The 9,908-nt window shown below is 32.9% G+C and overlaps 1 non-coding gene across 1 annotated transcript; it reads left to right on the forward strand.

Annotated features, from left to right (window-relative positions):
* Positions 1–9,484: 9,484 nt before the first annotated feature.
* Positions 9,485–9,554, forward strand: LOC116870334. Its single transcript, XR_004383203.1, has one exon. It is a non-coding gene; the product is annotated as a small nucleolar RNA SNORD66 (small nucleolar RNA).
* The last annotated feature ends 354 nt before the right edge of the window (positions 9,555–9,908 follow it).

Genomic DNA, 9,908 nt, shown 5'->3' on the forward strand with positions numbered 1-9,908 from the left:
CTATTTCACTTAGCATAAGGCTTTCCAGTTTCATCTATGTTGTTACAAATCACAGGATTTCTTTTTAAAGGCTAAATATTAATTGCATTTTACATATACCACATTTTCTTTATCTACCCAACCAGTAATGAACACTTAGGTTATTTCGATACCTTGGATATTGTGAATAATGCTGCAATGAATATGGCAATACGGATACCTTTTTTTTTTTTCCATTTCCAGAGAATAATATAAATAACTTTGACAAGTTAATGTTAGGCTTTTTAGGTAAAGAAAAATAAAAATGAGAAGGAAGTGAAACTATAAAAGTGTATTCAGATTCTGATGAGATAAAACATACTCTTGTAATTTGCAGGGAAAAATAATTATATCTAATAACCAAATGTGTACTGCTTTAGAAGTGGAGAGAAGCCAGGATAAGTAGTAATAATATGCTATTTGTACAAAGTTTAAACTATGTAATCATGGATTTTAGATTTTCTACTGAATACTTTTTCCTTGAATTTTTTAAATGGTGGGTTTTTTTCTAATTATATGTGTCTTTTTTTTTTCAATTTTAATTTTGAATTGTCATCAAGCAGGACTTGATAATACTGACTATATGTGAGACTACAGTGCTTCTTTTAACTTTACCCCTTATCAAATAATTTGCATTTTTTTTAACAGTTCAAATAGCATAGACAGATGATTTAGCCAGTTGGATGAGTGTTTATATATTTCTCTATTCCAACTTCAAATGGACTACCTACCCTGTGTCCTTAAAGCCCTGAAAAATTAATATGTTGAAAAATGATTATTCCCTGTAACATAATCTAAATAATCACATTACCTAAACAATCATTTTTATTAATGAATTCTGTGTACCTTTGAAAACCCAGATTTATGAAAGTGGATTTAGAAAGCTTAAAATATTTTTTTAGCTTAAAATATTTTTAATAAAAGTTTTCATTATTAAAGATAATTTTATATGAAAAGTTTCAAGTTTATATGTCCATGTATATATATAAAATATAAATATATAATATATATATTATATATAATATATATATAAAATATATATATATTATATATATTTTATATATATATATATTTATACAAATAGCATATTATTACATATTATTACTACTTATCCTGGCTTCTCTCCACTTCAGTATTAACTGAGCAGAATATATATATATAGAGAGAGAGATAGAATATGGAGCAGAATATAGAGTATATATAAATATGCATGAAAATATTATTGAATTAACATAAAGTAATTACCTGATGATACCATCCAAATCAACACATAAAACATGATCATCACCCCAGATTCTTTTATATTTTATTTTTTAAAATATACTTGTTTCAATTAATTAAACCCCTTTAATTTTTTAAGTCCCTTAGTAAACCTAATTTGAATAGAGGAGCAGGGGTTTATATACATATTTTAAGAGTAAGAAATTTTTACCTCAAGGGCAAAGGTTGGAAGATTTAGAATTTGAAACTTATACCACTATTTTTCAGTAAATCTCAGAAAATAAAAATCAGCTTTTCCAGTTAATGGCTCTGTATCACTGAACAAGTCGGAATTTCAGAATGAAATTTATAGGGTTTTTTTTTTCCTTTTTAAAAAAGATTTTATTTATTTACTTGACAGAGAGAGCCAGCAAGAGAGGGAACACAAGCAGGGGGATTGGGAGAGGGAGAAGCAGACCAGCCACCAAGGAGGGATCCCAAAGAGGGGGTTTGATCCTGGGGCTTGATACCAGGACCCCAGGATCATGATCTAGCCAAAGGCAAAGTCTTAATAACTGAGCCACCCAGGCTCCCCCATAGATTTTTTCATTTCTAAAATTAATTGTCAGGGCGCCTGGGTGGCTCAGTTGGTTGAGCAACTGCCTTCAGCTCAGGTCATGATCCCGGACTTCCAGGATCGAGTCCCGCATCGGGCTCCCAGCTCCTTGGGGAGTCTGCTTCTCCCTCTGACCTTCTCCTCTCTCATGCTCTCTCTCACTCATTCTCCCTCAAATAAGTAAATAAAATCTTTAAAAAAAATAATAATAATAATAAAATTAATTGTCAGCCACTTAGGATTTTTCTTTATTTTTATTTTTGATTTATAGTAATAATGAATGATTATAAATTTCTATTAAATTCAATCTGTGCAATCATTATGTAATTATAAATTATACTATATTATAAAATATATAATAATAATTAGAAATGTGAACACTCAGGAGAATATTGCAAAAACATATTTCCCTAGATGCCAAATTAAATTATGTAGTTTAAATGTGTATGTTAAAACTTAGTTTGTAGGGGCACCTGGTTGGCTCAGTCCATAAGTGTCTACCTTTGGCTCAGGTCATAATCCCAGGGTCCTGGGATCTAGTCCTGCATCAGGCTCCCTGCTCAGCAGGAAGCCTGCTTCTACCTCTCTCACTCCCCCTGCTTGTGTTCCCTCTCTTACTGTGTCTCTTTCTGTCAAATAAATAAATAAAATTTTTAGGGAAAAAAAAAACAAAAACTTAGTTTGTAGTAATCTTCCCTTATAATTAGGATCAGTATTTAGAGTTGTAAGGGCATACTTTCAACATAAACTCAGATTACTTTATTAGTGTGATTGTTATCTAGAATTTAATAATATTGGATTTGAAATTATTGTCAAAATTTTAGATTACTATCTAAAATTTACCAAGAAAGTTTTGTAATAAAATCTGTCATGAATGAGATAAAATGTATAATGGTGAAAAATTCCAACTAGTAAAAACTCATTTAATTATTAAGCTGATCCCCTTAAATAAATAGTAATTCAGAAAAAAAAAAAAAAGGAGAGCAAAAAACAAAAGTCTCTACTCTCATTTTATCTTGGGCAGAAACAATTCAGTAAGAGAAGTTCCAGGGATGTCTAGTTGGCTCGGTAGATAGAGCATATGACTATTGATCTTGGATTCATGAGTTTGAGTCCAACATTGGATACAGAGATTACTTAATAAATAAATAAAATTTAAAAAAATAAAGAGAAAGTCTATTCAATCTCTGCTTTCTGCACCCAATTCCAAACACCTTCATGGCACAACTTGCATGTAAAATCCTCAAAGGAGAGAATCTATTGACATGTTGACTTTGAAAAACCATGGGATCAAAATTTTGAAAAATATACACATTGGGCAGAAACTGAAGATATTTTTCCTTATTAAAAACATATGCCATGTTTACGCATATAAACTATCACTATCTGGGTCCAAAAGGAACTTTGATCACACTACTGATATGTTAGTTTTCCTATTACAAAGCTATTTTCAACATGTTTTATGTGTTTCCCTACCTAACTGCTAAGAAGCAGAAGAAATAAACAGACATTTCTCCAAGGAAGACATGCAAATGGCCAACAGACACATGAAAAAATGCTCCACATCACTTGTCATCTGGGAAATACAAATGAAAAACACAATGAGATACCACCTTACACCAGTCAGAATGGCTAAAATTAACAAGACAGGAAACAACAAATGTTGGCAAGGATATGGAGACTGGGGAACACTCTTACACTGTTGGTGGGAATGCAGGCTGGTACAGTCACTCTGGAAAATGGTATGGAGGTTCCTCAGAAAGTTGAAAATAGCGGTACCTTATGACCTAACAATTGCACTACTGGGTATTTACCTCAAAGCTACAGATGTGAAATAAAGGGGCACCTGCACTTCAATGTTCATAGCAGCACGTCCACAATAGCTAAACTATGGAGGGAACAGAGATGTCCTTCAACAGATGAATGGATAAAGAAGATGTGGTTCATATATACCATGGACTATTACCCAACTGTCAGAAATGATAAATACTTACCGTTTACATCCATGTGGATGGAACTGCAGAGTATTATGCTAAGTGAAAAATTCAGTCAAAGGAAGATAGTTATCATATGGTTTCACTCATATGTGGAACATAAGAAACAGTGCAGAAGACCATAAAGAAGGGGAGAGCAAACTGTATGGGAAGAAATAAGAAAGGGAAACAAAACCATGAGAGACTCTTAATTATGGGAAACAAATGGAAGGTTGCTGAAGGGCAGGTGGATGGAGGATGGGGTAACTGGGTGATGGGAATTAAATGGGGCATGAAATGTGATGAGCACTGGATGTTCTATGTAACTGAGGAATTGCTAACCACTGCATCTGAAGCTAATAATGTACTGCGTGTTGGCTAATTTAATTTAAATAAATAAATAAATAAATAATAAAAAGAAGCAGTTACGTTCTTAGAAGTTTTGTTTAAAAAATTAGAACAGATAAATAATATCCAGCTCATTTTATGAATGTCTTATTTCACTTATAAATTATGATAAAAAAACAAATCTTAAGTATCATGTAATTGAAACCACAATTAAATTTTTTAAAAATGGCTGAAGAGGGGGTGCCTGGGTAGCACAGTCATCTGAGAGATGGACTCTTGGTTTCAGATCAAGGTTCTGATCCCAGGGTGCTGAGATTGAGTCTGTCTGTCTGGCTCTGTACTCAGCACAGAGTCTGCTTGGGATTCCTTGTTTTTCTCCCCCTGCCCCTCTCCACCAACCTTTCTCTAAAATAAATACTTAAATATTAATTTTTTTTAAATGGCCAAAGTGAACTCTCCTTTATATTTTAAGAATCCAAAGGTAGCTTATCATCAAAGGGTCTGTGAATATAAACAACACATTAATAAATTAATGGAAAAAACAATTGGATTTTTTCAATGAAATAAAGGTGATGAATCTTAAACACAATATTCTTGAAAAAATAACTTGCCAGACTTGCATAGAAGTGAATTTTCTGAATTACATAAAAATAATATACCAAAAACATCCATGAAGTATAAAGAAAAATATGTATATTATACACATACATAATTTATATAAACAAGTTGTTTCAGTTACTTGTTGTATAGTATCATAAAAGAAGAACTATTTATTAATTTTTTTGATCTATGGATCACTTGAGCAAGTACTACTGGTCTGGGACAGGCTTGGCTGATCTCAGTTGCACTCATCATATTTCAGTACTTGGCTGTGTATGTGGCTGGAGACTGGCTCTTCTAGGAACACTTCGGATAGTTGGCTGTCTCTCTGATGGGGTAGCAGGGTAAAACATACAACATGTTTCTCAGGATCCAGCAGGGAAACCAAAACCTTTGCCCATGGAAGCAGCAGGTTTCCAAGAGAGTAAAAAAAGCATGCCAAGTTTTTGAAGTCTATTTTTGAAAGTGGTACAACAACACTTCTACTACAAGCTACAGGCAAAAGCAGATCATAAGGCAATGTAGAAATTTGGAATGACTCTATAAACTGAATCTCATCATGAGAGATGCTGCAAAATAACATTGTTAAAGATGTAAATACCGAATGGGCTCAGAAGTTGGGGTATTTTCGTAATCGATCTAATAAAGAGAGAAGAAATAAAATTGTTGTTATTGGTAATTAACATAGACATCTAGAAAACAAACAAACAAAAAAACTGTTAATACATAATATAGAGAATTATTTTATGAAAGAAATGGGTGTACGTGATGATAGTGTCAGGTACATTCAACGAATGTACCTGAAGTCCATAGTAATACATACATGCATACCTACCAGCTATTTATATATACATATAAGTCTTTTACATGTAAGTCTTTCTAGTTAAACTTATATTTTGGAATAAGAAAAGTTAGAAAGTTAATACAAAGTTTCTTTTGAATACGTGTCACCAAGTTTCTCCCATTCTTAATAATTTACATCACCATGGTACATTTGTCAAAACTCGAGACTGATGCTGGTATATGAAGGGACGCTGACAACACCAACTCCATCTTTGGCCCTTGGTCTTCTTCATGTTCGCAAAAAGACCTCCTTTGGGCCTATGTATTCCAGGTCCCTTGGAGGTTAATGTATATCCTGACTAGAATGTGGGAAGGCTTGTCCTGCCTTCCCTCTGGGGCACAGATGGCACCAGTTTAAATAACTACCCTTTGACTTAATCACAATGATCCACTCACTCTGTAAATCCTGTGGAGTAAAGTCCAGACTCTGAGAACAGCTGTGTAGTGCCTGGATCATCATTCTCCCACTTACTCCCCTGAGTAAATTACCCCGAATAAAACTCTGTAATGGTTTAGAGTGGCTTCCTTCATTTTTCTGTCTCAAAGTGCCTTCTCCATCTGGAAGATACTTTATGGTCCTTGCTTCATCTTCTAACAGTATAACACTTTGAACTATTGGGCTCCAGATTTTATTTGGATTTCACCTTTTTTTTTTTCTTTTTTTCTTGGATGTCCTCTCAGTTCCGGTTTCCCCTTCAAGATAACACATTGCATTTAGTTGTCATGTCACTCTAGCCTATAATCTAGTCAGTGACAGCTTCCAGATCTTTTCTTGTTATTCATGATCTTTACAGTCTCAATGCATGTGAGGAAGGTATATAAATCATCATAATCTAGGTCTATTTCATTTTGTCATGTTGTTAGACTGGAATGGTAGATTTTTGGAGAAAGTGAACCAGAGGTTAAATGCCCTGCTCACATTTGTCTGGGGGGGGGGTACACATGATATATACTGACATATTAGTGATAATAACCATTATTACTCGGAGAAATTTTTGCCAAGTTTCTCTACTGTAGATACTATTTGCTTAAAAGATTTATTTATTTGAGAGAGAGAGTGAGAGAGACAGAGCGTGGAGTGGAAGGGCAGAGGGACAGGTCTCAAGCAGACTGCCTGATGAGTGTGGAGCTCTACTCAGGGCTTGATCTCAGGATCCTGAGACATTGACCTGGGCTGAAATCAAGAGCTGGATGCTTACTGGACTGAGCCACCCAGACACCCCTGTAACTACTATTTCAGAATAATAAATAACCTGTATTAGAAGCAAAATGAGATGTACAACTTCCTAATATATTATTATCTAAAACTAATATAGTTAAATATAAAATAACTTAATATTCATATATTTAAATACACAAGATAACAGATGTACAAAAACAGATAAGTTCTTCAAATAGTGGTAATCTACTTTAACCCATCTACTAGAAAACAATTAATTTCTAGCTGTCATTAAAACATACTACTTGGGGTGCCTGGGTGGCTCAGTCGGTTAAGTTTCCATCTTTGGCTCAGTTTATGATCCCAGGGTCCTGGGATGGAGAACACATCAGGTTCTCTGCTCTCTCCTTCTAAATAAATAAATAAATAATAAATAAATAAATAAAAACATATTTCTTGATTTTATATTATGTTCAGCTGATATATCAGGGAGTTGATTTTAATTTATTGACATTGATATATAAGCAAATCTAAATATGTGGATCAGTCTATGAACAAATGAAATAATTTAGTTAATAAAGAAATAATGCAAGTTCTTTGAATTGTGCTTATTTGTGTTTTAAGATAAAAACTGCTTTAGAAAACAGTGTAATATGAGTGGTAAGGTCACAAACTAAAATTAAACTGAATTGAAGTATTCAACAAAGGATAGAAAATATGCTAGTGTATTTATTTTTTTCTAATGAAGGGGGAATTTAAGTATTGGATATAGGAAAACATTGGAACAGAGGGTTTTATCTGATGTAGAGTTACTTAATCTTTGAAATTGAGCAGAAAAATATATATTGAAATGCAGATGTGAAAGATCTGGTATGGAGGGTAATTTAGAAATTTTATATGGAAAGGGAAAATCAATAGTGAATATTTCCTTAGGAGTTGGGGAGTGATGAAATTCATTAAATAGAAAATAAGCGATTCAGATAGAAGTAAAACATTTCTCCACTAAAAAAAAACATATGGTGATGTTTGTTATTTTAGTGGTGAACAGTTGAGATTACTGTTTAAAACTTTCTCTTTTCTCTGACAAGTAGATACATCAACTAAAACATTTTGATACTTTGTTATTTAATAAAAGTTTATGGTGTTTCACAATTTATCAATATAAAAGACCTTTATTTTAAAAATAGATAAAACATGCCTCTTCATCATAATTACTATTTTTGCAATATATTCCATTTTACTATTAATATAAGCTACTATTTCCTGAATCCCATTCTTTCTCTGTTAGTTTACCTTTTCTAGAATTCATTCTTGATTAATTTCTTTTTTTTAAAGATTTTATTTATTTATTTGACAGAGAGAGGGAGAGAGATCACAAGTAGGCAGAGAGGCAGGCAGAGAAAGAGGGGGAAGCAGGCTCCATGCTGAGCAGAGAGCCCAATGCAGGGCTTGATCCCAGGACCCTGAGATCATGACCCTAGCCAACAGCAGAGGCTTAACCCACTGAGCCACCCAGGTGCCCCGTTTCTTGATGAATTTCTTTGTAAAAAGTATATAAGAGTGGTCTTTAGCAGTCAGCATGCATAGGTACAGAGAAAGATATTGTTTTCATACCTCACAAATAATTTTTACTCAAAATTTGAAGGCATTTCTCTATTGTCATATAGCATCCGATATTATAAATGTGGATTTTGCTGAAAATATAATTAACATTAGCATTATTTTATGTAGCTGTATGTAAGCTGCACATATATAATATCTATTTAAACACCACAGGGAACTTTAAGGTTTAGAAATTTTACCAAATAACTATAATAAATGTTATATTTTATATTTTATGTTATAATAAATATTTATCATTGGTCATTTGTCTTAAACGTCCCTGTGTTGGCAATTAAAGTAATTTGATCTAATATTTAAAAAATACTCTTTTAATTATAATATAACCCAAACCACTGAGTATTTTGTTAAATTAATATATATTTTCTAATATTTTAAATCAATATAAATACATTTATATTGTTTTAATTAATATATATGTATTTATATATTTATATTATTAACTTTTTATTTCTACATTTTAGTTAGAATTGGGTAGACAATTTTATGCATATCTTTTGTAAAATAGGCATATATATTCTAGTGAGCAAATTGCTAAGATCTTTTGGTATCACCATTCAGCTCATTCACTGACAGTTTTAACCGAACACTGAATAAATAAGGCAGCTCAAAGGATATCTACAGGGGATGATATTTAGGGTTCACATTTAATAGGTCTTACTACACAGAGTGATAAAAAAATGTAAGCGTAATGAACCCAGTAAATTAGTGATGAAAAAAAAGTAAAAGAAACTAATGGATTAAAAAAATATTATAGATCATGACATGTTATTTCCAGACTATTAAACATGAGTGTGATGGGCAACTGTAGGTGCTTAAAATCTCTGTGACTCCATAGAGCATTAATTAAATACTGAATGTCAAAAGAAAATCACTAACATTGTTTCTCAAAGGAAGGTGCATGACCATCTTTATCTGTATGCCCCCTGGGAGACTGACTAAAATTGTAAATTAATGTCCATTATCTGAGGTTTAATGAATTAGAATAGTAAGTAGAAGTGTCTGGAATTCTGACTATATAGGTAAGACCCCGGGTAATCCTAAGGACATGACTACATGAGTCACACCACATTAGGGAGGAGAGACTGGCAAGAAAAATCTTCATATCTGTGGTGATAATTAATTTTTTGTGTCAAATGTGTCTGGGCCACTGTGTTCAGATAATGTGGTCAAACAGTATTCTGGGAGTGCCTCGGTGCCTCAGTGGATTAAGTGTCTGACTCTTGGATTCAGCTCAAGTCATGGTCTCATGGTCATGAGATTGAGCCCTGAGTCAGGCTTCATGCACAACATGGAGTCTGCTGGAGATTCTTTCCCAGCTCATCTCCTTCCCCCTCTGCTCAACCTCTTCCTTCCACTCATGCTCTCTTTCTCTCTCTAAAATAAATAAATAAATAAATAAATAAATAAATAAATAAATCTTATAAAAAAATATAAACAACAGTATTCTAATGTTTCTTTGGGAATGTTTTGGGGTGAAATTAATATTGAAATTATGAATCTTGAGTAAAGCAGTTTGCCCACCATGATT

This window comes from Lontra canadensis, unplaced genomic scaffold, assembly GCF_010015895.1.
Source record: "Lontra canadensis isolate GAN:19392208 unplaced genomic scaffold, GSC_riverotter_1.0 scaffold22, whole genome shotgun sequence".
Lineage (NCBI taxonomy): Eukaryota > Metazoa > Chordata > Mammalia > Carnivora > Mustelidae > Lontra > Lontra canadensis.